Source organism: Neofelis nebulosa, chromosome 3 (genome assembly GCF_028018385.1).
Source record: "Neofelis nebulosa isolate mNeoNeb1 chromosome 3, mNeoNeb1.pri, whole genome shotgun sequence".
Classification (NCBI taxonomy): domain Eukaryota; kingdom Metazoa; phylum Chordata; class Mammalia; order Carnivora; family Felidae; genus Neofelis; species Neofelis nebulosa.
The window spans coordinates 53,438,568-53,463,725 of record NC_080784.1 but is presented as its reverse complement, the minus strand read 5'-3'; the positions used below and the strand labels follow the sequence as shown (position 1 = coordinate 53,463,725).

The 25,158-nt window shown below is 39.9% G+C and overlaps 1 protein-coding gene, 1 long non-coding RNA gene and 1 other non-coding gene across 3 annotated transcripts in view; 2 read left to right on the top strand and 1 right to left on the bottom strand.

The window, feature by feature from the left end:
• LOC131506822 (uncharacterized) overlaps nt 1-12,447 on the top strand; it is an 81,493-nt gene extending 69,046 nt beyond the window's left edge. The window contains exon 3 of the long non-coding RNA XR_009259163.1: nt 12,360-12,447. This is a non-coding gene — a long non-coding RNA (uncharacterized LOC131506822). The remainder of the gene's footprint in view (nt 1-12,359) is intronic.
• XKR6 (XK related 6) overlaps nt 1-25,158 on the top strand; it is a 322,282-nt gene that overhangs the window by 77,823 nt on the left and 219,301 nt on the right. The window lies entirely within an intron of this gene.
• Nucleotides 24,976-25,082, bottom strand: LOC131508163 (U6 spliceosomal RNA). Its single transcript, XR_009259874.1, has one exon. It is a non-coding gene; the product is annotated as a U6 spliceosomal RNA (small nuclear RNA).

The window sequence follows — 25,158 nt, the reverse complement described above, 5'->3', positions numbered from 1 at the left end:
TATACATGGTGGACATTATCAGAAACATCAGGTTTAATTGTTCACAGTGTTTAATTGAGCTGTCTTATATCAGAAATAAAGGCAAAAAAGAGGGACTGTCCACATATTATTGTGAAGCTTTTTTCTTTCTTTTTAGTTTTTTTCTTATAAAGCGTATTTCATTTAATCTATCAGGATATCAGGAAAATAAATTAACATACATGGTTTATAAAAATGACAGTCTTTTCTTACACATTATCACATTTCAGAAATTAGAAGATAAATTCCAAAGTAAGCAAATTTGTCTCCTGGAATGGCAGTGTTTAACTGATAGTTTTTGAGGTTCTTTTTTTCCTCTTTATTTTAGACTTTTTTTTTAAACTCTCCGAAGACCCATTCTGGTATTAAAACTTGTTTCCTGTCCAACTCCAATTCCTCCATTTCCTTGCCTAATGGGATTTTTTTTTTTAACCGTGGCCAACTCTGAGTATTAGTCAATAGGGGAAATAGTCTTAGGTCTTTCCTATTCTTTATGTTACATATTTCAGATATCATTTATGGGTTTCTTGTCTTCTTGCTCTCAGTCAGCCATATTGATCTTTCTTGGGTGGTAATAGAATCCAGATCTAATTCATTATGCTTCTTCACCAAAATGTATCTACTGTGTTTCCTGCTTAGTAATCTTCTATTCAACTAGGGAATTGTGTTAATAGCTGTTAATGGGTTACCACTTCCCCCCACCCTCTTAGTTAAACAAACCGACTTGGAAATGCCTGAAGAAGTATTTTGGCCTTGCTCTGCCCCTTAAATTGTACCATGAGTGCCAGTGGCTTCTGTGAATGCCTGCTGTACTTAGAGGTGGGGGTTCACTTTGGCCTTCCCCTGCTTTTGCTGCTTGGAGCAATCTGCAGCTCAATACTCAGGGCCAGGGTCCCGGGGAGTGCATTGGGTCCCACAACTGCTCTAATGTTTTTCTCCTACCCTGAAAGTGTTTTTTGTTTTTTGGTTTTTTGGGGGTTTTTTTGTTTGTTTTTAAAAACAAGGGCCTGCATTTCCCTTGTAAGCTAGGCCCTGGAAATTATGTACCCATGCCTTGCGTAAGCTTTGATTATTTGTGGGCCTTCTCTCCTCCTTTTGTTTCCAGTTTTCCCTGTGGGCTTCCTGTGGTGCCTGATAACTCACCAGCTTCTGCTCACCCTACTTTGCCCCCACCCCATCCCCCTCATATTTTTAACTCTTTTTTTCCTAACTTCTCTCTTTTTAAAAGTGTATTCTTTTAAAAAATTTTTTATTTTATTTATTTTTAATTATTATTTATTTATTTTTAAATTTACATTAAAATTAGCATATACTGCAACAATGATTTCAGGAGTAGATTCCTTTAGTGCCCCTTACCCATTTAGCCCATCCCCCCTCCCACAACCCCTCCAGTAACCCTTTATTTGTTCTCCATGTTTAAGAGTCTCTTATGTTTTGCCCCCTCCCTGTTTTTATATTATTTTTGCTTCCCTTCCCTTATTTCATCCGTTTTGTATCATAAAGCCCTCATATGAGTGAAGTCATATGATATTTGTCTTTCTCTAATTTCGCTTAGCATAATACCCTCCAGTTCCATCCACATAGTTGCAAATGGCAAGATTTCATTCTTTTTGATTGCCGAGTAATACTCCAGTGTGTGTGTGTGTGTGTGTGTGTGTGTGTGTGTGTGTGTGTGTACATATGTATATATATACACCACCTCTTTTTTATCTATTCATCCATCAATGGACATTTGGGCTCTTTCCATACTTCGGCTATCTATCGTTGATAGTGCTGCTATAAACATGGGGGTGCCTGTGCCTCTTTGAAACAGCATACCTGTATCCCTTGGATAAATACCTAGTGGTGCAGTTGCTGGGTGGTAGGGTAGTTCTATTTTTAGTTTTTTGAGGAAACTCTATGCTGTTTTCCAGAGTGGCTGCACCAGTTTGCATTCCCACTGCATTCCCATTGCAGTGCAAAAGAGATTCTCTTTCTCTGCATCCTTGCCAACATCTGTTGTCGTCTGAGTTGTTCATGTTAGCCATTTTGACAGGTGTGAGGTGTTATCTTATTGTCGTTTTGATTTGTATTTCCTTGATGATGAGTGATGTTGAGCATCTTTTCATGTGTCTGTTAGCCATCTGGATGTCATCTTTGGAAAAGTGTTCATTCATGTCTTTTGCCCATTTCTTCAGTGGATTATTTGTTTTTTGGGTAGTGAGTTTGAGAAGTTCTTTATAGATTTTGGATACTAACCCTTTATCTGATATGTCGTTTGCAAATACCTTCTGTCGGTTGCCTTTTAGTTTTGCTGATTGTTTTCCTTTGCTGTGCAGCAGCTTTTTATTTTGATGAGGTTCCAATAGTTCATTTTTGCTTTTGTTTCCCTTGCCTCCAGAGAGGTGTTGAGTAAGAAGTTGCTGCGGCCAAGATCAAAGAGATTTTTGCCTGCTTTCACCTTGAGGATTTTGATGGCTTCCTGTCTTACATTGAGGTCTTTCATCCACTGAGTTTATTTTCGTGTATGGTGTAAGAAAGTGGTCCAGATTCATTCTTCTGCATGTCGCTGCTCAGTTTTCCCAGCACCACTTGCTGAAGAGACTGTCTTTATTCCACTGAATATTCTTTCCTGCTTTGTCAAAGATTAGTTGGCCATACGTTTGTGGGTCCATTTCTGGATTCTCTATTCTGTTCCATTGATCTGAGTGTCTGTTTTTGTGCCAGTACCATACTGTCTTAATGATTACAGCTTTGTGATACAGCTTGCAGTCCGGGATTGTGATGCCTCCAGCTTCGGGTTTTTTTTTTCAAGATTGCTTTGGCTATTTGGGGTCTTTTCTGGTTCCATACAAATTTTAGGATTGTTTGTTCTAGCTCTGTGATGAATGCTGGTGTTATTTTGATAGGGATTGCTTTCGTAACTTCTCTTCATCTTTACTAACCCTCAAGTACTCTTGTATTCACAGGGTTTGGCTTTTATAATTACTTGATCAACCAGTTACAGTACTGTCTGGAACTTTGACAAAAACCTTTATAAATATTCTATTGAGGAGCCCCTGTAATAATTGTTTCTCCAGCTTCTGCTTGTGGTTTCTGTACTTCAAAAAAGATAGGCAATATGTGCTTGTTTCTAGTTGGTTGTGTTGTGTGTTTAATTGAGGTGTAACTGCATTCACGTTGAGTTGTCTCAGAGATGGGTGAGTTATTGATGACCTCGGGTCCATCACAGGTTATGGGTAGAAACTTAGCCGTAACAGTATCCTGGTTTGCTATTTTGCAGATAGAGTAAAGTGGGTAAAGTATACGATCTACCCTCTAGATAATAGAATAGCATTAAAGCTTTTTTTCTTCCTTGAATGATTATACCATAAAATATAGTTTCAGATATAAATGCCAGGAAACTAGAATCAATTCTGGTAGGGGAGATAGAAAATAAATGAGTTAAACTATGGGATAATGTTAGCAGTACATTATTCTGGGAAGAAAATGGCAGGACACAGAAGGGGCTCTGGGTTGACTGGGAAGGGGTGAGTAGGAAGGGCTGTTTGATTTTAGACAGATTGATTGGATAGGGTGCCCTCCCTGAGGAGTTAGCATTTGAGCAGATACCTTACTGAGATGAAGTGGGATGACTGTGACAATTACCGAGGAAAAGCCACCCCTGAAGAGGCAACACAAATTCAGGTTTCTTCAGGAGATTCAGTCCCTTTGAAAATGTAAAATACAGAAGATGTATATTTTTTGATGGTAAAGTATCTTAAACTCTGGCACACTTGAATTTTTAATCGACGTGTGTATCAGCCAATGAGTATTTCTGTTCTTAGGTCCAGTTTGAGGTTGGTGATGGCATTGAAGAAACTTCAGGCTTTACAATGTAGCAGATGGTCCTAAAGGTGGGGCATATCTTCATGCAGTTTTATCTACTTTAGTTGACTGTCCAGTTTGAAGTAGAAAAGCAGATTCGAGTATTTGTTTTAAAATAGAATTCCCTAATTAAATAAATCTTTATTTGGGGGTGCCTGGGTGGTTCAGTTAGATGAGTGTCTGACTTCTGCTCAGGTCATGATCATGCCGTTCCCGAGTTCGAGCCCCGCTTTGGGCTCTGTGTTGACAGCTCAGAGACTGAACCTGCTTGGGATTCTGTGTTTCCCTCTCACTCTGCCCTTCCCCTGCTGGTGCTCTGTCTCTGTCTGTCTCAAAACTAAAACGTTAAAAAGAAAACAAATCTTTTTTGTAAAATATACTGAATAGGATTTTTCCAATTTAACTTTACAAGAGCATAAGTTCTGCAGTCATAAGTTCAGCAACTGAAAGCAAATTGTCATGAAAAATATTGTATTTTTTTTTTTCAACATTTATTATTTTTGGGACAGAGAGAGACAGAGCATGAACGGGGGAGGGGCAGAGAGAGAGGGAGACACAGAATCGGAAACAGACTCCAGGCTCTGAGCCATCAGCCCAGAGCCTGACGCGGGGCTCGAACCCACGGACCGCGAGATCGTGACCTGGCTGAAGTCGGACGCCCAACAGACTGCGCCACCCAGGCACCCCGAAAAATATTGTATTTTTATTTATATGTGGGGCATGTACTTTTAGTCATTTAAATTTTAGAGCGTTAGTGAATTTGTTTATTCTGTTACTAAACAGTAAATATAATTGTGTGTTTATTTTTCCTTCCTTAGTTTTTCCCTAGGAAAACATTGCCAACACTACAACTTTTCGGCATTACCCCAAGAGGCTGTTTGCTTATTTGAGAGAACTGTAGTAGATTGCTTGCTGCCTTATGGAATGTTTCCAGAAATTTTTCCAAAAGCTGTTATTTTAACTTTGAGTTTTAACTGATATATTTTGTTATGGCATTTTTGTGATTTAAAAGTAGTTTGTGTTTTTCTGACTTTGGTAAGAACAACAGGAAATCTATTATTTAATGACTAGCTGGTATCTGTCAAGGCTACAGGTTAAGATACAGCTGTCTTAAGGGTAGTTTTTCTTTGGGAGCCCCAAGTAGCATTCCACTGTATTTTCATTTAGGTCTTTTAATTCCTGTACTGTTAATATTTTTAGCATTGAGTGAGCTATAAATCTAATATTGTGTAATATAGTCTGCTTAAACCAGCCTGATTAGAAGAAAACATTTAGTCAGAAATATGGAGGGGCATCTGGGTGGCTCAGTCTGACTTCGGTTTAGGTCATGATCTTGCAGTTCTTGGGTTCAAGGCCCATGTCGGGCTTGTGCTGACAGTTTAAAGCCTGGAACCTGCTTCGGATTCTGGGTCTCCCTCTCTCTCTGCCCCTTCCCCACTCACACTCTGTCTCTATCTCTCAAAAATGAATAAACATTAAAAAATTTAAAAAAAAAAAGAAATATGTAAAGAATGGTGATAGATTATTAGGGATCTTGAAATACTTGCTAACAGATTGGGACTCCAGCCAGTCAGTTGTGTTTGAAAAAGTTATGTAACATATGTAAAATTTGTGTACTCCAAATTTTTATCAAGTTTCAGTTGTCTTAAAAGTAATTGTTTATCATCCTTGTACACTATTAGTGGGAATGTGCTATGGAAAACAGTTTAGAGGTCCCTCAAAAACTGAAAAGTAGATGAGCCATTAGTTCTCCTTCTGAGTATATACTCAGAAGAATTGAAAGCAAGGGTCTTGAGAGTATTTGTACACTCAATGTTCATAGCAGTGTTATTCACAATAGTCAAAAGGTGGCAGCAACCCAAGCGTTCATTGATTGATAAGTAGATAAAACATGGTCTGTACATACAAATGAGTATTATTCAGCTAATTTAAAAGGAAAGGTGCAGGGGCGCCTGGATGGCTTCGTCAGTTAAGTGTTCAACTCTTGATTTTAGCTCAGGTCATGATCTCGCCTTTCATGGGATGGAACCCCGCATTGGGCTCTGTGCTGACATCACGGAGCCTGCTTGGGATTCTGTCTGCTCTCCACCCCCCACCCCCACTGCCAGCTTACTTTCTCCCGCTCAAAATGAATAAATAAACTTAAAAAAAGAAAGCATGCATTAACAAAACAAACATAACTGGAGGACATTATGTCAAGTGAAAGAAACTAGATACAAAAGGATGCTTTACTGTAGGATTCTTGTGTGAGGAGGGTCCTAGAGTAGTCTCATTCATAGACTGAAGGTAGAAGGTGGCTGTTGGGGAAGATGGGGAGAAGCAATGGGCAGTTACTGTTGAATGGCTGCAGAGTTTCAGTTTTGCAAGATGAAACGAATTCTGGAAATGGGTGGTGGTAGTGGCGACAATGGGTAGTGGTGAATATATTTATTACCACCAAACTGCACGATTTAAAAATGGTCAAGGTGGTTGTCCACAAAAACAAACAAACAAACAAACAAAAAAAAACAACTTAGTTGTAAATTTTACCTCCAGCGCCAAAAAAGGAAACTAACAATCCTCATTAGTTGGGGAGTAAGGAGTAGACAGAGACACTGGTGAAACAGAAAGGGCAGGATGTTGATTAGCTTAGTTGTGAAACAGAGTTGAGGGTACTTGAGGGTTCATTGCACTCGTCTGTTTACTTTTGTATACGTTTGAAATTTTCCATAATACAAAATATTTTTAAATGATGATTTGTCATTCAATTTAGGAGACTGAAGTTATTCCCCCAGGGGATCATAGTGGCTGCCATGGCCCTCCACGACTAAGGAGCGTTTCCAGTGTAGAGGGGCTGTGGCTGGTGAGGAAGGGAACAAATTGTGAAGAATGCTGTTAGCTCTTAACAGAAAGGACGCTGGAAGGGGTGGCACTTCGTGTAGGCAGTTAAAGTCTGTGAGTCCTTCCCAGTTGCTTTCTTTTTATTAGATTAGTACAGCTACTGCCTGAGACCAGGAAGGTGCCAACAGTTTTTACTGTCCCTCAGTGTTCTTCATTCCTACGGCCTTTTTCTTCTCAGGAGCCCAGGCTGTTACGGAACCTGGTCTGGATCCCCAGGCAGAAGACCCAAGCGGCACTCGGGGATCTTGGAAGGCAGGGGTTTATTTCAAATCCGCGGGCTCAGAGGAGATCCCATTCCAGAGGTTTGATCCCCGAGCGTAAGCAGAGGGAACGATTTATAGTGTGTTACTTCCGCATTCCTCATTAATAGTAATTTGGTGTGCGCGCCAAGGGGGGTGGGAAGAAGAACCTGGAAGGGGAGTCTTGGGTTGGGGACTGGAATGCCCCTGTCAGTCCTGTCGGCCGTCTTACAACAGATTTTTCCTATCAAGACGGGGCTGTACTTGTTGTCTGTGTTGTCGGGAACTACCACAAAATGACATGGTCATTTCACACTGTAAAGTTCCCATTTAGACCATCATGGGCTGTACGTCACAGAGCCTGAATTTGTGACAGATGTTTCTACTTTAGGGCAGCATGCGTCTGTTTTGCTGCACTGGCACTGTTTTCTGCTCCAGTACTAAATACGGACTCTTTTTCCTGTCCCGGTCAGATTGTGCCACCCGGTTGTTGGGTGTTTAGTTATTAGTCTGATCATATCTTTTGGACAACGCTATCTGTCTGTTAGCGCGGCGGAAGCTTCGAAGGCCTGTAAACATCCTATCTACTGCTGTGAAAACTAGACTTCGGACCCATATCCATGTTAAACTTCAAAATGTGCAAAATCTGGTCTTTTTAACCCATTTAAAACCAAGTGTGAAGCAGATGAGAATTTTTTAAACCAATAACATTTAATCTTTCTAGAGTTATCACTCTTGGTTATAAAGACACATAATATGGGGGACTTAGTATGAGAACCATGAAAGTACATTTTTATTTGTTTTGTGTAGAAAATATCTAATTAAGTGTAATTATATGATGGCCTGATTCTGGGCACAACTCAGATCATTCTGCAGACACAAAAAGATCTGCTTTGAAAGAGCTGAAATATCTGCAACTCATGGTAGAGGAAGTGTATTCCTATTTAAAATAAACAAATCCTACATTTCTTTCTAAGTCTGTACCAATAGATCCGTGGGATGTGGGCAGAGCCGTTAAATGTTGAACCCAGCAAATTTGACATCTTGCCCTACCTACCAGAATAAGGTGAAAATACTCGGTGCTTATCTTCATTTAGAACAGAAGTATGGTAATTTCCTGCTAAAATCTATAAGTGTGGTGGCCCTTGACTTTTAGCGTTTGTTAAAATTATCAAAAATGGAAGAAATAGCATATTCTACAGTTTCTAAATGATAGATTGCCCCTATGTAAAGCGTACCTACAATAACTTGCAGAACGTGATGGCTAGTTTAATGTGAGAGGTCGTTGGCTTGTATTGTCTGTAACAGAAGAACAGAGGAGTCCTGCTTTTCAGTTGAATGTACATTTTAGCTGGGTGCCGGTTGTCTAGTTTTTATAGGTATACTATGGAGGAACGAGGCCACTGCCATACTTACACCCGGTGGTGAGCACAGAGAACGGCCGGGCCATCTCAGCATTGTGTTTGTGGACTAATAAAGTTATAATTGGGCATTTGTTTAAAGAAATTTCTGGAGTTCATAAATAGTTCATCCCCACAAGAGAAAATCAGGCAAGTCCATAAGTTGAATTAAAGCAATTTCAAATAGACATCTAATAGAGAATCTTATTAAATATGATTGCATTTTGTACTGTCGTGATTAATTTTTCATCAGTCTGTTTTCTTCCAAGACTGATTTGTCTCTGTGCAAACTTTGAATACCTAGTACGTATAGAATGTTAAGCTAAATACTGAGAGACGCAGAAGACAGGAAAATCGGTGACAGCTTATGTTTTCAAGCTCAGGGTGGAAGCCATTTCAGAAGCTGAACGTAGGCATTCCTTGTCTTATTGTGCTTTTACTTTATTGTACTTCACAGGTACTGCATTTTTTTTTTTTTTTTTTTTTTTTTAACTCATTGAAGGTTTGTGGCAGCCCAACGTCAAGCAAGTCTTTCAGTGCCATTTTTCCAGCAGCATTTGCTCACTTCATGTCTCTGTTACATTCTGGTAATTCTCACAATATTTCAAGCTTTTTCATTGTTATTATATTTGTTATGGTGATCTGTGATCAGTGATTAGGACTCTCTGAAAGCTCAAATGATGGTTAGAATTTTTTTTAGCAATAATGTGCTTTTAAATTAAGGTATGATTATGTACATGGCCTTTTTAGACATAATGCTATTGCACACTTAATAGACTACAGTGTAGCGTAAACATAACTTTTATATGCACGGAAACCAAAAATCATTTGACTTTGCTTCATTGTGCTAGTCTGGAACCAAACCTGCAGTGCCTCTGGGGTATGCTTGTAGTCAGTTCCTGAGAACTGAGAAGACCCTGTGTGTTAGAAGTGTATGGCTGGCTGTTAAGAGAATACGTATGAGTAGTAATCATGCTGCAAAGAGCTAGATGGTTAAGGGTGATAAATGCAGTCCCCATTGCACTTAGATTAAAGCCCCAAATCCTCATCGTGCCATTTGAGACTGGTTAGTCTGGCTCATACCTGTTTGTTCTTCTTCCGTGTGTGTGCTCGGTCCTCATTGCCCTTCTTTCTGATCCTCCCAAGTCACCATATTCTTTCCTGTCCAAGGACTTTCACATAGTTAGTTCCCTCTATGTGGAATGCTACCTCTCTTATTCTTTGCCTAGCCATTTCCTGTTCAGCTTTTAGATCTCAGCTTAAATGCTGTTTCCAACAAGAGACCTCACCAGCACTGCTGTATGCTAAGACCACAGAGCTCTGTATGCCAGAACACCTAGCCCAGGAAGAGAAGAGCACCTGCTGAGGTTGTGCAGAGTGGCAGCCCAATCTAAACCCCCTGTTGATGCTCTGTCATATGTCATAGCCTTGGGTGTTAATTCCTTCACAGCAGTTAACATCTTGAACCCATAGATATCTATTCTCTGTGTAATGGAACTAACTTACTGGAATTCGTTGATCTTATTAGTGGTTTTTATTTTTTTAATTTTTTAATTTTTTTATTTTTGAGAGAGACTAAGCATGAGCAGGGGAGGGGCAGAGAGAGAGGGAGACACAGAATCTGAAGCAGGCTCCAGGCTCTGAGCTGTCAGCACAGAGCCTGATGCAGGGCTCGAATTTACGAACTGTGAGATCATGACCGGAGCCGAAGTCAGATGCTTAACCGACTGAGCCACCCAGGTGTCCCCATTGATTGTATTAAATGGGAGACCTCAGAGTGACATTCCTGATGTGACAAGTGGAGTTTTATGATTAGTATAACTTAAGATGGAGTATAATATTACTTGCCTCAATAAGCTGTAAATCATGTCTTCTGAGTCATAAAATCTCATGACTTCATCATGAAAGGCCTTGATCAAAGTGGCAGTAGTGAAAGTTGTAGAATTCAAGAAATAATGGTTACATCCTCTGGGCTGGGTGGATTGGTTCAGGGAAATGATAGGACTGTAACTTGTAGAACAAAATGGACTATCATTGATGCAAAAAGGAATGAAAGCTACTTAAAGAAAAGATCCAAGTTTTGGAGAGGCCAGTGAAGCCTCTGGTTGCTTTTGTTTTTGCCAAAGAATGGTAGCAAACCTGAGTTGAGAGGAGCTGTGAGCTAAATGATAGGTTTTCTTGATGGAAGCGGGACAAATTTGGGACTTACAAATAAGTGAGTGTTCGAGGCATAGAGTAGGAGAAGTGTGTCTATCAATTAGTTATGTTTTCTCTGGAATTTACTGAAAATGAAAGGGGTAGGGAATCTGTGATGCATGTGGGAAAGGAAGAAGTAGGAACTGCTTCCAAATAAGGCCAGCATTCAGTTTTCCTTGGTTAAAATTTGAGTGCATCAAAATACAAAACGGTTAGAATCATTTTATGAACTTTCAAAAGCTTTGTTGATTAAAAAAAATACATTTTCACTTAGTGCAAACCATATTCTAAAACCTAGGTATACCTCAAAACAGTTCTTTTCTTTAAATATTTACGTGGAAATGGCAAGTTATTACTTTAAAGAATGGTTCAGAAACCTATAAACTTCAGAGTCAAGCCATTTAATTTTGTAACTTTTGTCTAGATACTAAATGTACTTGGACTTCACATGAAAAACTGCAGAAGCTAAGCTAATTCAGAAATCTTTTTACTACTCTTTATTTAAGGTGAACATTGAGCTTAAATTGATTGATTTTGATGTGTTTTGGTAATGTACCGTGTTCCGCAAAATTAAAGACTTTCATTGGTATACATAGATCCAGCAGAGAAATGCAAAGCATTAAGCAGTAATGTTAGTACAGACTCTAGTGATGATGTATTAATTCTGTTTAACCAAAGTATATGCATGGTGTAAAAAAAAATCTCATAAGCAATTTGTCTTCATTATGTTATAGTTAAGGCCAGTTCTTAAAGTGTAACTTTGGCAACAGAATTTCTGCATTTTAAAATATGGCTTCTGTTGAATGAAGTATTCCCCTGTTAAGTGACTGTTGAAGGTGCTTGGCAGATTTCACCTTACCAAATAATACGAGACATTTATCTTGAGGATTGAAACTACCATGCTCTACAAATGAAGGAGAATTAATTTTCAGGATTAATGAGGATTTTGAAAATATAAGCTTCGCATTGCAGAGACCAAATACTGACTGGACGTCACTTACAGCATAAGATTTAGGCTTCTCAGTGGATTTTGTTTTAAACCCTGTAGTGTCATTCTCTTGTCATATATACTGCCCTCCTCCCTTTCGTGGAAACATAGCAATCCTTATTTTCTGTCTCCTTCGCAATATAGAGCCCAGACTTGAGACAAAAACTTAGGAGATAGAAAGCCAGGATGCCACTTGCTGAGGTCTGGAACCCGGCTTTCCTATTCAGCATTTGGTTTCCAGCACTTAGAAACATTCAATATTTGTAGAGTGAGTGAATGCCTTATTTTGATTGTAGAAACAAGTTAATTTTCATGTACCACCATTGTTGCTGTTGGAATTCAGAGTTTCTAAATACAGAAAAATAATATTTCTAGGGCCAGCCCATTGTTCTGTTTCAGCATTATGCTTTCTTTGCTCGCCTTGGTTTATTTGCATAAAAAGAGCTGAGTTGCTATCTAATGTCATTAGATTCATTAATGGTACTGTTGTAGTTAACTTTGTGAAAAAAGGAGGGGGGGATGTTTCAGAATCTCAGGAGATGAGTGTAATACTACTGTAGCTTTGTGGAACCACCTTTGGTATTAAATTGTCATTGTTACTATCAGAGCCAGCAGCTGACGGGCAAGAAGAGTACTCTTTCCTTCTAAATAGGATTGTGATGCTCTGCATAGAAATGTGTATGTTTTCATTTTTCTGTGATAAAAATGGCTTCTGATATTTTCTATTTTAGTGTCATGTTAGAGATTTCATTCCATGCTCATTTGTTCATTCACATGTATTTTTATTTTTAGCTCTAAGCGAAAGACATGAGGCCTAAGACTGAAATGAGGTTGTTTTGAGGCCATCTGATTTCTGACTAGAAGGTGTGCGATCGCCTCGTCCTGAAACCACTTCAAACAGAATGGTAATGGCAAAACCTAAGAGAAAGAGAGGCCTTCATGTTTTTCCATGTCTGTTCTCTTATCCCAATTCCTTCCTCTTTAAGATTAAAACAAATTCTTTAAGTTACAAACAAAAAGTATTAAACAATATGCTAATATACCCTAACTAAACTGGGTCTCAGGTGAAGAGTTGTGTAAATCTACATGGTAAGCCTTGTATAGTTGTTTGAACTTTTTAGTGAGCTACTTAATTAGTGACAAAATCTGTATTCTGTGAAAACGCCTGAGCCATTAGGAATTTGCAGATTGAAATAATTTTCTTCCTTTGAAAAATGATAGGGTTTGCTCTTAGAAGGGGCTCCAGACTTGTGAGGCGTTTCAGACTAGGAAGTTAGGGTTCTTGTCACAACTTTCTTTTGCTGTCATAAAGAATTTTAATGTCTTATGTATGTGTTTTTGTTTTTCTATTTAAGATGTAAAGTCCTATTAAGAATGTTAGTAGTATCAGTTAGCTCTACTTTAATTATTACCGGTATCTTAGTTCAAAATGTATTTTATAGTTGAGAATAGCACTGTTTGCTTTTATTACAGTAAAACTTTTTTGAGAGAGTGCTACTATTTATTAAGTTTATTCCAGTGGTCCAGGTCCTGTTAAAATAATGTTGATGTGGCAATTACTAGGCTGAATCCCGCTGGGAATAGAATTCCAATAGGGTCTTTGCTCAAGTTCAGATTTTATGCAAAGCCATCTTTTCAGAATAAATGGTTACTTGTTATTTCTTGTACTACATGTAATAGTGTTAATAGCAAAAATAGTATCACAAGTTTACTTATATTTAGCCTGAATTATATGTTTGTTTAATTGATGGCATGCCAAGAAAATGAAATTGTCATCCCCTTCCAGAGGGTAATGGGGTGGGGGTGGGGGGGGGGCAAATTCTATGGAACTGTGACAGCATTAATATATTTTTTAAAGTCATGCTTCTTTCCATGTTTTCTTCTAGGGTCTCGGTTGTTGGTATAGTGCTACATTACCTCATTTCTCTACAAACAGTATTTTCTTATAAAGAGTATTACAAATAATATCTTATAAACAGTATTTTCGCAGATGTTGAGAGTGACTCAAAGTTTTAAAATGTATTTTTATTTGTATATGTGGCTTTCTGTGATGACAGACTTAATCACATGCCATGCAAATCCAGGCACCACTTAGGCTCACAACAGTGTAGTTATCTTCTATCTGTGATCTTGGTTTAGCCTTCAGTCAGTCAGTCTAGCTTTGTTCCGAAGAAAAGCAGTTTTCCTTTGTTTTCTAGATCTCCCTATGTGTTGTTTTAATTCTTCTGGAAATGTGAACTCTGACCTCTTGCTTTTCTATGGAAAAATTAAACAGGCCAATCTAAAAACATAGTTTTTAAGCCTGTAGTAGCAGAATTGTTCATATAGTTCACTTTTGTGTGTTAATGCTTTAATAAGAAACAGATAGATTGTTTTTATTTTTTTGAAATTCTTGTTTCTTATGTTTACCCAAACACTTTTTTTTTTTCCCCTCAAATAAAGCCTATCTAGTTGACCCTGTTTGAAGTTAGAAGAACTTTGAAGGTCATCTTTTATATTTCTATTTCATGTGCTAAAAATGAATGTGATAGAAGTACAAAGACTTTAACCACTATTAATTGGCTAAAAATGTGGTTTCTAAAGGCATGTGTTATATAAGAATGAAATCAGTAACCTCATTTATACATCTGGATATCTGTCACCATAATAATAGCTTATTAACAGAAAATATAGAACTGATGCCACTTTAATTTAAAGACTGAAATTGTAAATGTGAAGATATTTGGACCCAATAAATATTAAATAGGTGATATATATGAGTATAGTTTAATATTTTTTAATAAGTAAACTGCCTTGTTTCTAACTTTAATGTTAGACTTAAGAGCTTATAACTGTAAGATGAGAAAGAAACATTAACTTTAAAATGTCATTTTGAAAATTATAAAAGTAAATATTGACCTTAGAAAGTTTTTTCCTTTTGACATTGTTTAATTTTTTTTCCTTTTTGTTTTTTAGGTTTGCAATTTTTTTTGGTGATGGCATGTTCAGAATCTTGGATCCCTAAGTTGAATATGTTGGAAATATTTAGGAACTCTGGAAATTATTGTTTTGTGTATATAATGGCTTACTAGGTGAATCAGTAGATTTAATAAAAAGTATATAAAAGACTAGGTATTATAATTTTGTGTTTCTAAGTTGACATGCATATCTCAAATTGTCATCTATCAGTATTAGTGTCATTCTCTGGAGATAGTCCTATTTTGAAGATTTGGGGGTTTTTATGGACCCCGTATTTTCCCAGGCAGTTTATGTATTCCCCCACCCCTTGGGCCAGTTTGTTCAGCTCCTTTACCTTTCTACTACTGTGCAGTGTAGCTTACTTAGATCAGTGGTAATTATTGAACAGGAAGAGATCAAGTGACAGTCCTAGAGATAGTAATTATAAAATTTCAGCCTGGAAATGACCTCAGAACGGTCTGTATTCGAATATACAGATTATATCCAAATATACTTGTGACAAAACGCTGCCGATTTTCTCCTTGGATATTATTATCTAGGAACAGAAGTGCTAATAGGGAGGAAAAAGAACTGTTCAGTTTTACCTCTTCCCTCTCTCCCTTTTGTTGGGCGAATGGGTTAAGGGGAAAGTAAAATGGCCAAGAGATAGACCATGTAAATGAAAAGGAGGAAAAACAAATTTTAATCTCCAAGAAAGAATATTTCCCCTTAAAAATTCGAAAGTTAGCTCCATTCTGTGTACCTGAACATACTGTTTTAAAACTGTGGGCGCACTTTCACATAGGCCCAGAATGTGAGCTAGGGTATGCTTATGCTTAACCATAGGAATGGCTGGAGAACTTGTTATTTGATAGGAGAGTCAGACAGTCCTTGGGTGACAGTCAGTGGTTGACTTGTTCCCTGACCTGTTCCTGCTGGGATTAACAGATTTGAGGAATTTTCTGGGGCAGTTATTTTGATGGTCAAATGATACAACAGCCTCTATACCCCTTTGACCAAAACTGAGGAAAAAATTGATTTTTAAGACTGTATTTAGAACAGCCTGAAAAAGGATCATAGGAAAAGACTGAGGTAGTCCAGTAGAATGTTAATGTATTTGACTATTACAAGGTTTATTATTGGTAGATTATCCAGTAATACGGAAGTTGGTGTATAACCCAAGTTTTCATAACGTTTCTATTAGAAGACTTCCAGAACTAAATAAAATACACCCTCCACCCCTTTGCTTTACTTTGCTTTGCTTTAAGAGGATTTGACTGATAGGTATATTTAATAGGTGGCACAATGAAGACATTAGATTTTTAAAAATCAGGTTACATTTTAATTTAAATGTGTGTTGCCTCTTTGCTGCTTTCCCATTACAACTGGCTTTTTAAAAACTCTCCTTCTGTGATACTTTTATCAATAGAGGTGTTTCCTCTTAGCCAATTCTAGCCACAGTATTGACTGGGCCTCGGCATTTGATATACCCAGAAGGAATTAGACAGACAGGAAAAAAGTTGGTCTATACTGAAATGAATATTTTAAAAACCTTCTTAGATTCTGAACACTTTGAGTACAAATGAAAGAGACCCAAGAGGGGGGAAAATTTAAGAGCCCAAGAATTAAAAAATGGTGGGGGTGGGGGTGGGGGATAACCCCTTACATAGCTAACTAAGGTATAATAAGGGAAGGAAATTAATTTCCTGGAGATTATGAGATAGAATATGAAATCCCTTGGATAGTAGGCATTCTTAGACTCATTAGGGTAGTTCACACTAGCACACTGCAGTATTGTAAGGACAGTGTTATGTGATCTGGGGAAATATTAATGGATTTCCTAACACAGAGTTTGACATTTATTGTAGTGTGTTACAAATGGGTATGCAGCTCAAAAATGAATATAATTCAAAATAAGTATTGTAGATACTAGGAAAATATTATAAAATCTGGATCTTTTGTCTCTATTTTGCAACGTTAGAGAGTAATGTAGACTACAGAGCATAGTAGAGAATTGATGGCATGACTATAATCAGTATTTGATGGTTGCTAGTATTACTAGAAACTTCTAAATAAAACCTGATATTTGTCTAATGTTGTCCTTAGTTGTACTGTAACAATTTTAGTGAGAAAATGTGTACCTTCTTGGGTCACTCTACTCCATAGTCTGGCACATCACTGTGAAAATGTAGAAATCTAAGCTCGTTTACCCAGAGAGGAACGGATCTTTGTAAATTTGGATACAGTAAGTGCGTAGGGACACACACAGAATGTGAGCCTAGAACAGTGGTTCTTGGTATTTCGGCACTTTTCGACCCCCTTTTGAAAACCTGAAGGTAACTATGGATCCTTTCCCCAGCAAGACTGCAATTTCTGAGGGTAGAGGGACCGCCCTTGGCTGTCAGGTCAGGAAGCCCTGATCTACAAGATCATCTTCATTTTACTTCTGACCTTGCTCTTGACTTTATTGTCAACTGTCTGTCAGGGGTTCTCGAATGGAGCTTCAAATCTTGAAGGACGCTTACTGCCTTACTCATTGAACTGAAGCCCCATGTCCAGAGCTCTGTAACGTAATGGAGCAGACGTCGTTCACAAAACGCTGCCCCACATGTACAGTGGTAAAAAGAGAGCCTGAGGCATTTGTGTGTGGCACAGCCTCCTGGGTAGTATCTCCTTCCTACTGGCACAGGGGGGTTTATTCCATAGTAAGTTGAATCTTGATGTTCTGTTTTTAAAATGAGCATATTTCTTCTAAAACCTCGAATTATTATAAAGGTTTCTAACTGTGACTTTTCCCCCGTGTCATAGGATGTCACATTAATGGTGTAAAATGTGCACTTCAAATTAACATAGTTACTGGGAACCTGGGATTGTTATTTTGTGACTCTGAAATCTATAACACGTTTTCAGGGGAATTGTTGAGATGACCAGATAATTCATTCTTTATTCCTTTCAAGTTCCTGAATGTATGATTGTTTCTGAATCTTATTAAGCCATTTATAAGATGAGACAAAACTGTCTTCAGTTCATATTTTGACACAGAATGCATACATTGAATTGATCTTATTAGAAATGTGTTTTTGACAAAAAATTCTATTTGAGTGGCTCTAATCTTCATTTTGGAATCTCAGATCCCCTGCTCGTTATGTCGTTCACTGGGACTTTGCTGCAAAATACAGCTTCGCTGAGAAGGTCATCCTTGAAAAATCAAGAAATCTGAAGAAACTTACTTTGGGACTTGAGTAAACAGACGGAAGAGCATCGTCAGAGTGACAACGCAGCACACTCTGGAAACATCTTCGACTGCACTGCTTTTGTACATGAAACAATTTGACTGTTTTATGAACTGGACCTATAGAGAGAGAAAACAACCTCATAAAATGTATCTTTAATATAAGAAAACAGGACTCTGGCCTTTGAAACATTTCTGTCAGGACAGTTTGTTCTGACTACTCACCGAGGGAGGGAGGAGCTTGGGTCATTGAACTCGACTGAAAGTTAGTTGCCATGTATTCTGGATTTGAAGGTGTTTTTTTAATTTCCTCTCAGCATATAGTGTTTTGGGCTTTTGCACCATCTGCCTTCCATGTGCCTTTCCTGTCCCCTGAGAGAGGAGCTGGAGTTCACCTGTGCCCTGATACTTGTTCTCTGTCCTTTCTTTTCTGTACTGTTGACTTAAATGTGGGGAAACGTGGAGCAGGTAGAGGATTCCAGGATCCTGTTAAATCTATCCCGCTCTCCCTCCCAGGTAGTTGTATTGCATTTCCTTTTCAGCTCCTCTCAGTGTTGCCCAATTTTAGCCCCTCGGTTAGGTCGAGGCGGCATTAAAATCACACCTTTTGAGGCTCCCTTCCCATCGTCCTTTTTGTTCTGCCTGCAGTGGGCGGTTTTCAGTTGTGCTACTGGGCCACATGTGCTCTCATTTCCCTCCCCCTTCCTGCGTGTTCTGCTGGAGAGAGAAAACAGATCTAGACTTGGGGATTTGAGTTGCGTGAGGCTTGCCCCCACAGATGCACAGCACGGTGTTTAAAATACAGCCTCTTAGCTGTGCTGTCCACAGTAGTCTCCTTCATACCTCTGCTCTGTGCTGGGCACTGTCCCCTCGTCCTCTCCACCGCTCGATTCTCCTGAGGCCGGGAATGGACCGCATGGCACCATCCACACAGGGGGAACCGTAGTTGGCCTCTGTGTAAGCTTGCTAGTTCCTGAGGTCATGAGTTAACGAGGGAGCTGAAGAGTTCCCCGGGTCCTCCACCGGACTCTGGTAAAAGCAGATCATGTGCAGAGAAAGTCCTCATGCCGGAATGATTTTGAAAACAAGATTTGTCCAAAGAAATAGGCCAAATTCCAGGTTAACCGTGCACCCACATTGACTCTCCTGGTGTGCCTTACTTTCCACAAAATAAAAACCTTACCAAATGAACCCTGACGTAAGTCAAATGTGGTATTACTCAAAAAGAGTTTTTACAAGTAGTTTTCAGAAACATGTGCAAATAAATATGTTTTGTATGAAAGAGTATATACTATGTACAATAATTTTCTGATTCTTGCTCTAATAAATATTAAACTTAAGTGGTCTCCGCATTTGAGCCCTGATAGTTTGAAATTATTTTTTTGAAATTACTTTCTTGAGTAACATTTTAAGGTACACAATCTTTTTACTTTTCATGTAACGTTCAAGTGTTCTTAGAAGCTGTTGACACGTGTTTGTTTTCCACATGTGAACCTACTGTGTCTTCAGTAAGAGTTTCTGAACCTTTGGCTGTAATTACCAAGCGCTGGGGGTTGGGCTGGCTGGAAACGCGTGTTGAGCTTTTCTGTGTATGCAGCAAACTGTGTGCAAATAAAATAGCTTTGTACCCTGAAGGAGCTTTTAGTAATTAAATTTTTATGAAACATGAGCAAGTTAGACGAGAGGAAGTGAACAAAAGGAGCTGTAAACGATGGTCTAAATTAGAGGTTTGGGAACCTTTATGGAAGGTAGCGGTGGGAATGGGGTGGGGTGGGCTGTGAAGTTTGGAGAGGAGCGCAAGACCCCCATCTGGAGTCAGTAGTGGTGTGGGTCGGTGCGCGTAAGCTGTGCTCCGTGGACGTGGATCCAAGGTCAAGGAAGCTTGGTAGCAGAAGTCTATCCCCACCGTTCCTGACTGATCAGCAGATGGGTGCCATGAGGCAAAATAGGAAAAAGAAAATCAAGGGTGGGGTGGGGACTTCAAAAGTTTTTTTCACTTTAAAAAACGGACCTTTTAAACTTCTGTGTCATTCTCTGTACTGTGTACCCCTGGTAAAATAAAATTCTTGCCATCTCAAATTAGTTCTCTACAGATACCCAAACCATTTTTTTTATTGACCTGTGAAATCAAAAGGCTGGGTGCTGCTGTTTCTTGGAAATGTGCAGGATTAGCATAGTCAGGTCTTAGTTGTCCATCCTACAACCCATAGATCATGGGACGCTGTTTAACGCGCCAAAGAACAGGGCAGGTTTACATACTTCCTTCAGCTTTGCTGTAGAGTGGGAGACCCTGTCTCAAAAAAATTAAGGTAGCTGTTAAGGGGCGCCTAGCTGGCTCGGTAGAGCACGCGACTCTTGATCTTGGGGTCGTGAGTTCAAGCCCCACATCAGGTGTAGAGCTTACTTTTTAAAAAAAGGTAGTAATTAAAAGAACAGCTGTTATCATCCTGTTTCAACCAACAGTTGGCCGAGAACTCATTCTGGAAATCTCTTGAACAGATTTCCAGTATTTTACATGAGGATGAACTGAGACCTCCAATAATGCAAAGATCCACTACAACACAAACTGAAGAAATCATTTCACACTCCCTTGCAGATAATTTTTCAACCTGCAAAGTAGTCACAAACCTCCAAAAAATTTTACGCTGATAAGTGAGTGGCCAGAAACAATGCAATGGTTAGAACTTGTCTTATGTCTGCCTGTCTCCAACTTTTAAGATTTACTCTACGTACCATCGTCTTGCATGACTAGACTGCTTTTTAATATCCGCTTACATGCTAGCCCCTGCAATAAGGTAAATGTATAAAATGTGTCGAGGAGTGAATTTTCAAGAAAGATGTGGAGATTTCTTCCTTTGGCATCTAAAGATGAAGGTTGGTATCTTTCCTAAACGGGTGCTTGTAGGCAAGTTCAGAGGAAGTCCGTGATCTCTAGTCATGGTTCACAGCACTCCAAAGTACGTCCCTTTATCTCGGGGATATTGCAAAATTCGGAACCGTATTGCTCTATTAGTATTCCACGTTGTGTTCCTTAGAGACTTTTTCTTAGGAGTCCCAACTTTGAATTATTCAACCCAGGGCTAAGATTAGTGAGGCAGACACCTGCTTTCTGTATTCCCTGGGACTCAAAAGCAAGAATGAAATTACTAAATAAACTGAGGTTGAGGGATATTTTGGACTTCGTTAGCTGTGTGCTATGCATCCATTCCTGCAGGCAGGGCACTCAGAGGGCTGGTAAATTTCTCAGTACTGGAGGGCATTACTTTGCCGTGAAAATTTTGGATTAAATATTTTTGAACGTCCTCAATTTTGTAGCATAGCAGACAAAAGATTATAAATAGATACGTACTGATTGAAATCATTTTACCTAAAGTATGACATGACCAAACTGTGTAGATTTGCAATTTTGTATTTGGAAGAAAAGACACAAGTGACTTGCTAGGGGTCTTTGATGACAGTTACAAGCAGGAAATTTAGTTCTGCCTCTAATACCAAGTTACGTGCTTAGTCAAAATAATACCTCAGAACTTTTCCGTTAGGATTTTCTTTAGCCCTTGAGTGGCTCTTGTGGCCTGTCCAGGGCCCCTTTTTACCTAAGAAAGCCACATCAGAGAATGAGTTACACAATTTTAAAAGCCCCATTTGTGGGATCTTCTGGAAAACACTAAAATACATCACTGTAGGATAGTTTCCCTCTTTGAGAAACGGGGAATTATCCTTAAGTGAGAGGCCAAACCAAGGCGAAACAGGTGGTTCACAGATGGCTTGGTCTGTGTCTGTGGCTGCCTTCAGCACACTTCCGGTGTGGGGGCTGAGTGGCAGTGGGGGGGGGGGGGTGGAAATGTGGCAGGTGTTGGGAGAATGGCTTTTCACATCTACTAGCGTAAGCAATTCCTGTTTGCCTACTTTTTATGTAACATCTTTCTAAGGAGTCATTGTAGCAAACCGTAGTTTCTCCCTTCCCCCAGATTAGAATTTTGTGATTTATCTGTTTAAATTAAGAAGTAAGGTTAACTCCATAGCTGCCATTTCCTCAAACAAAAACAAAAAACCCAGCAGCAGCTGACCTAGACTTCCATCTTGTACTCACTATTATGTAAGTCCTAAATTCTGATTTAAAAAATGATAAATTCGGGGCGCCTGGGTGGCTCAGTCGGTTGAGCGACTGACTTCGGCTCGGGTCATGATCTCGCAGTTTGTGGGTTTGAGCCCCATGTCGGGCTCTGGGCTGACAGCTTGGAGCCTGGGGCCAGCTTTGGATTCTGTGTCTCCTTCTCTCTCTGTTCCTCCCCTGCTCACGCTCTGTCTCTCTCTCTCTCAAAAATAAAGATTAAAAAAAAAGTTTTTTAAGTGATAAATTTGGTCTGAAGCAGAAAGAGTGTAATAAGCCTTTTCTCTAGTCTGTCACCCTTCAGATCCTCTGGCCCCCTATGGTAGTGAGGCCGGTGACCACCTGAAAGGTTTGAAATTGAGAGCAAGAATCAGAAAAAGATAATAGCAGGGGGCCTGGGTGGCTCAGTCGGTTAAGTGTCCAACTCGATATTGGCTCAGGTCATGATCTCATGGTTCGTGGGATCTTTCATAAGGGGGTCTTAGGAGGAAAGGCCGGGCAGAAGCAGTGCCAGGAGCTGGAGCCCCAGACTGAGCAAGGTCCAACTTACTGGTGATTAAAATGAAAGAGATCGTGGAGGCCCCCTAAGTTCATGCTGAAGAGTAGGGGTTCAGTTCTACAGGCAGGAGGGGACCTGTCCTCTGTGGCTTTGCTCATGTGGGAGTTTCATCTGAGTATGGTCCAGAATTCTTGGCCCCTGTGGGTTCTCAGTTTATCATCTCGGGCAAGGGAGGAAAGAGAGAGAAGTTGATTAGTAATCATTCCCTCTCTCCTGTCTCTCAATACTTGCTTTTCCAAAATGCTCATAACTTTTTCCTCATAAAAAGGAGATGATTTATAAAAATTCACACGGTGCAGAAAAGTAAGAGTAAAGTTCGCTATCTTACTGCTAATATTCTGATCAGCAGCAGTTTCGACTTCGACATCATCTGTGCTAACGGCCTCCTCGGTAAGGGCTGCTGTGTGTGGATGCAACCATCTCACTCCCTAGTGCTGGAAGTTAGGTGGTCTACAATTTTCATTATTCATGTTCTTTTCATTTTCTCACTCTTGCAAACTTGGTTTCCCGTGAACGTCCTTATGCATAAGATCTGCATTTACCCAGTTATCTCCTTGGTATAAACAGAAGGACACCTCAAAAACTTGGGATGCCTAGAGTCACCTGGGTGGCTTGGTTAAGTGTCCAGTCCCTGATTTCAGCTCAGATCATGATCTTGGGTTCTTGGGATCAAGCCCCGCGTCAGGCTCTGTGCTGGCAGTATGGAGCCTGCTTGGGATTCTGTCTCTCTCCCTCTCTCTGCTCCTCCCCTGCTCATGCTCTCTCTCTCTCTCTCTCTCTCTCTCTCTCTTTCTCTGTCAATAAATAAACAACAACAAAAAAGTTTGAAACCTAGAACTGAGGTCCACAATACCAGAATTTAGTACAGACATTACCATTGAGCAGTTTGTGTGTATGTGTATGCCCACATGTGCACTTTTCAGAGCACTTTAGTAGCAACTTCCGTCTTGAGATTTGCATAAAACGTTGCGAGGTGGGTTAGTGGAGATGATGGTCATTCCTTCGGGTGGGTGTGGGGGGCTCCCATCTCTCCTCAGCACTGCTGTCACATGGCAAGTGCCTGCTGCTCACAAAGCACATTTGCAATCAGCTTTCAGAACATCAACTCCAAGGCCAATGCCAACAGAAGCTTTTGGAATACACGATGATTAGCACACATGATAGCCAAACTAAAAATGGAACTTTCCGGCTTCCACGCATGAAACTGCTTTGATTCCAAGTTTTCCTATTTTAATTAGGCAGATCAAAGAGACAACACGTTTTTCTGAGAAGTTGAAAATCATATGGCAAACCGCTCTATTTTTCAATGTAGGAAGTCTTTACAAGGGTTAAGTGTGAGCGATGTTCATTTTGGTTCTTTCAGGGGGAAGTACCTTCTGGAAGTGGTCTAATTGGATCCCTCGGTGGTGGTCTTCTACCCAGGCCCCCCTCCCCAGCCATTTCTCATCCATAAGATCTCTGGATGGTTCCTGGATTAAACCACTGTGTACTAAACGTAATGAGAACTCAGAGCTAAAGACTCCTTGTCCTGTTATGTAGAAGGCTTGGTTTAGGTTGAAGTCATACGTTCCATTCTTTCTTCTTAAAAATGAGCCCTACTTGGGGTGCCTGGGTGACTCAGTCGGTTGAGTATCTGACTCTCAATTTTGACTCAGGTCACGATCTCATGTTTCGAGGGACCGAGCCCCAAATCAGGTTCTATGCTGGCAGCGCAGAGCCTCCTTGGGATTCTCTCTCTCCCTCTGCCGCTCCCTCTCTCTCTCTCTCAAAATAAATATATAAACATAAAAAAGAGAGACAGAGAGCCCTACTTAACAAATTGTAGCTCTAGCACTCCTGTACTCAGCAACCAGGCCCCTTAGCATACTCCCACTCTTTTGTCTCAGGGCCTTTGCACTTGCTGTTCCCTTGGCCTGGTCTGCTCCTCCCCAGATGCTCACGTGGCTCTCTCCCTTGCTTCTGTTAGCTCTCTGCTCAAACGTCTCCTCATCAGAGAGCCATTCTGACCCACCTGTCTATCTAAAATAGCATCTCTTTCCCTACCTCCCTTATTTCCTCACAGCAGTTACCCCACGCTGACAGCAAAGATTTGTCTCCTCCACAAAGCATAAGCTCAGAGAGGGCAGGGCTTTTTTGTTCCTGGCTGTTCCTTCAAAACCGAGAACAATACCTGACCTATGTTAGAAACTCAGTAAATGTATACTTTTTGCATGAGTGAACAAATCCCCCCATGTTCCTACCTAGGGACGTGTGAAGACACTTGGAGCTTTCAAACACCAGAAGAAAGTCAAGGACTTGGGGAAAAGGAGCAGTGATCTCAGGGTGGGATCTCTGTGTCAGGCTGACCTGGCCCAGTGGCGCCATTTCTGCTTCCAGCTCCTTCTCTAACTTCATGTTCACGTGGAGCCATGGCTTGCTTCTTTCTTTCTTTCTTTTTCTTTCTTTCTTTCTTTCTTTCTTTCTTTCTTTCTTTCTTTCTTTCTTTCTTTCTTTCTTTCTTTCTTTCTTTCTTTCTTCTTTCTTTCTTTCTTTCTTTCTTTCTTTCTTTCTTTCTTTCTTCTTTTTCTTTCTTTTTATGGAACGCTTCACGAATTTGTGTGTCATCCTTGTGCAGGGGCCATGCTAATCTTCTCTGCATCATTCCAATTTTAGTATCTGTGCTGCCGAAGCGAGCACGAGCCATGATTTCTAACATTCCCCCCCGCCCCAAGTGGAGGGTGACTTGTGCTAACAGTAGGCACTGCCTTTAAAA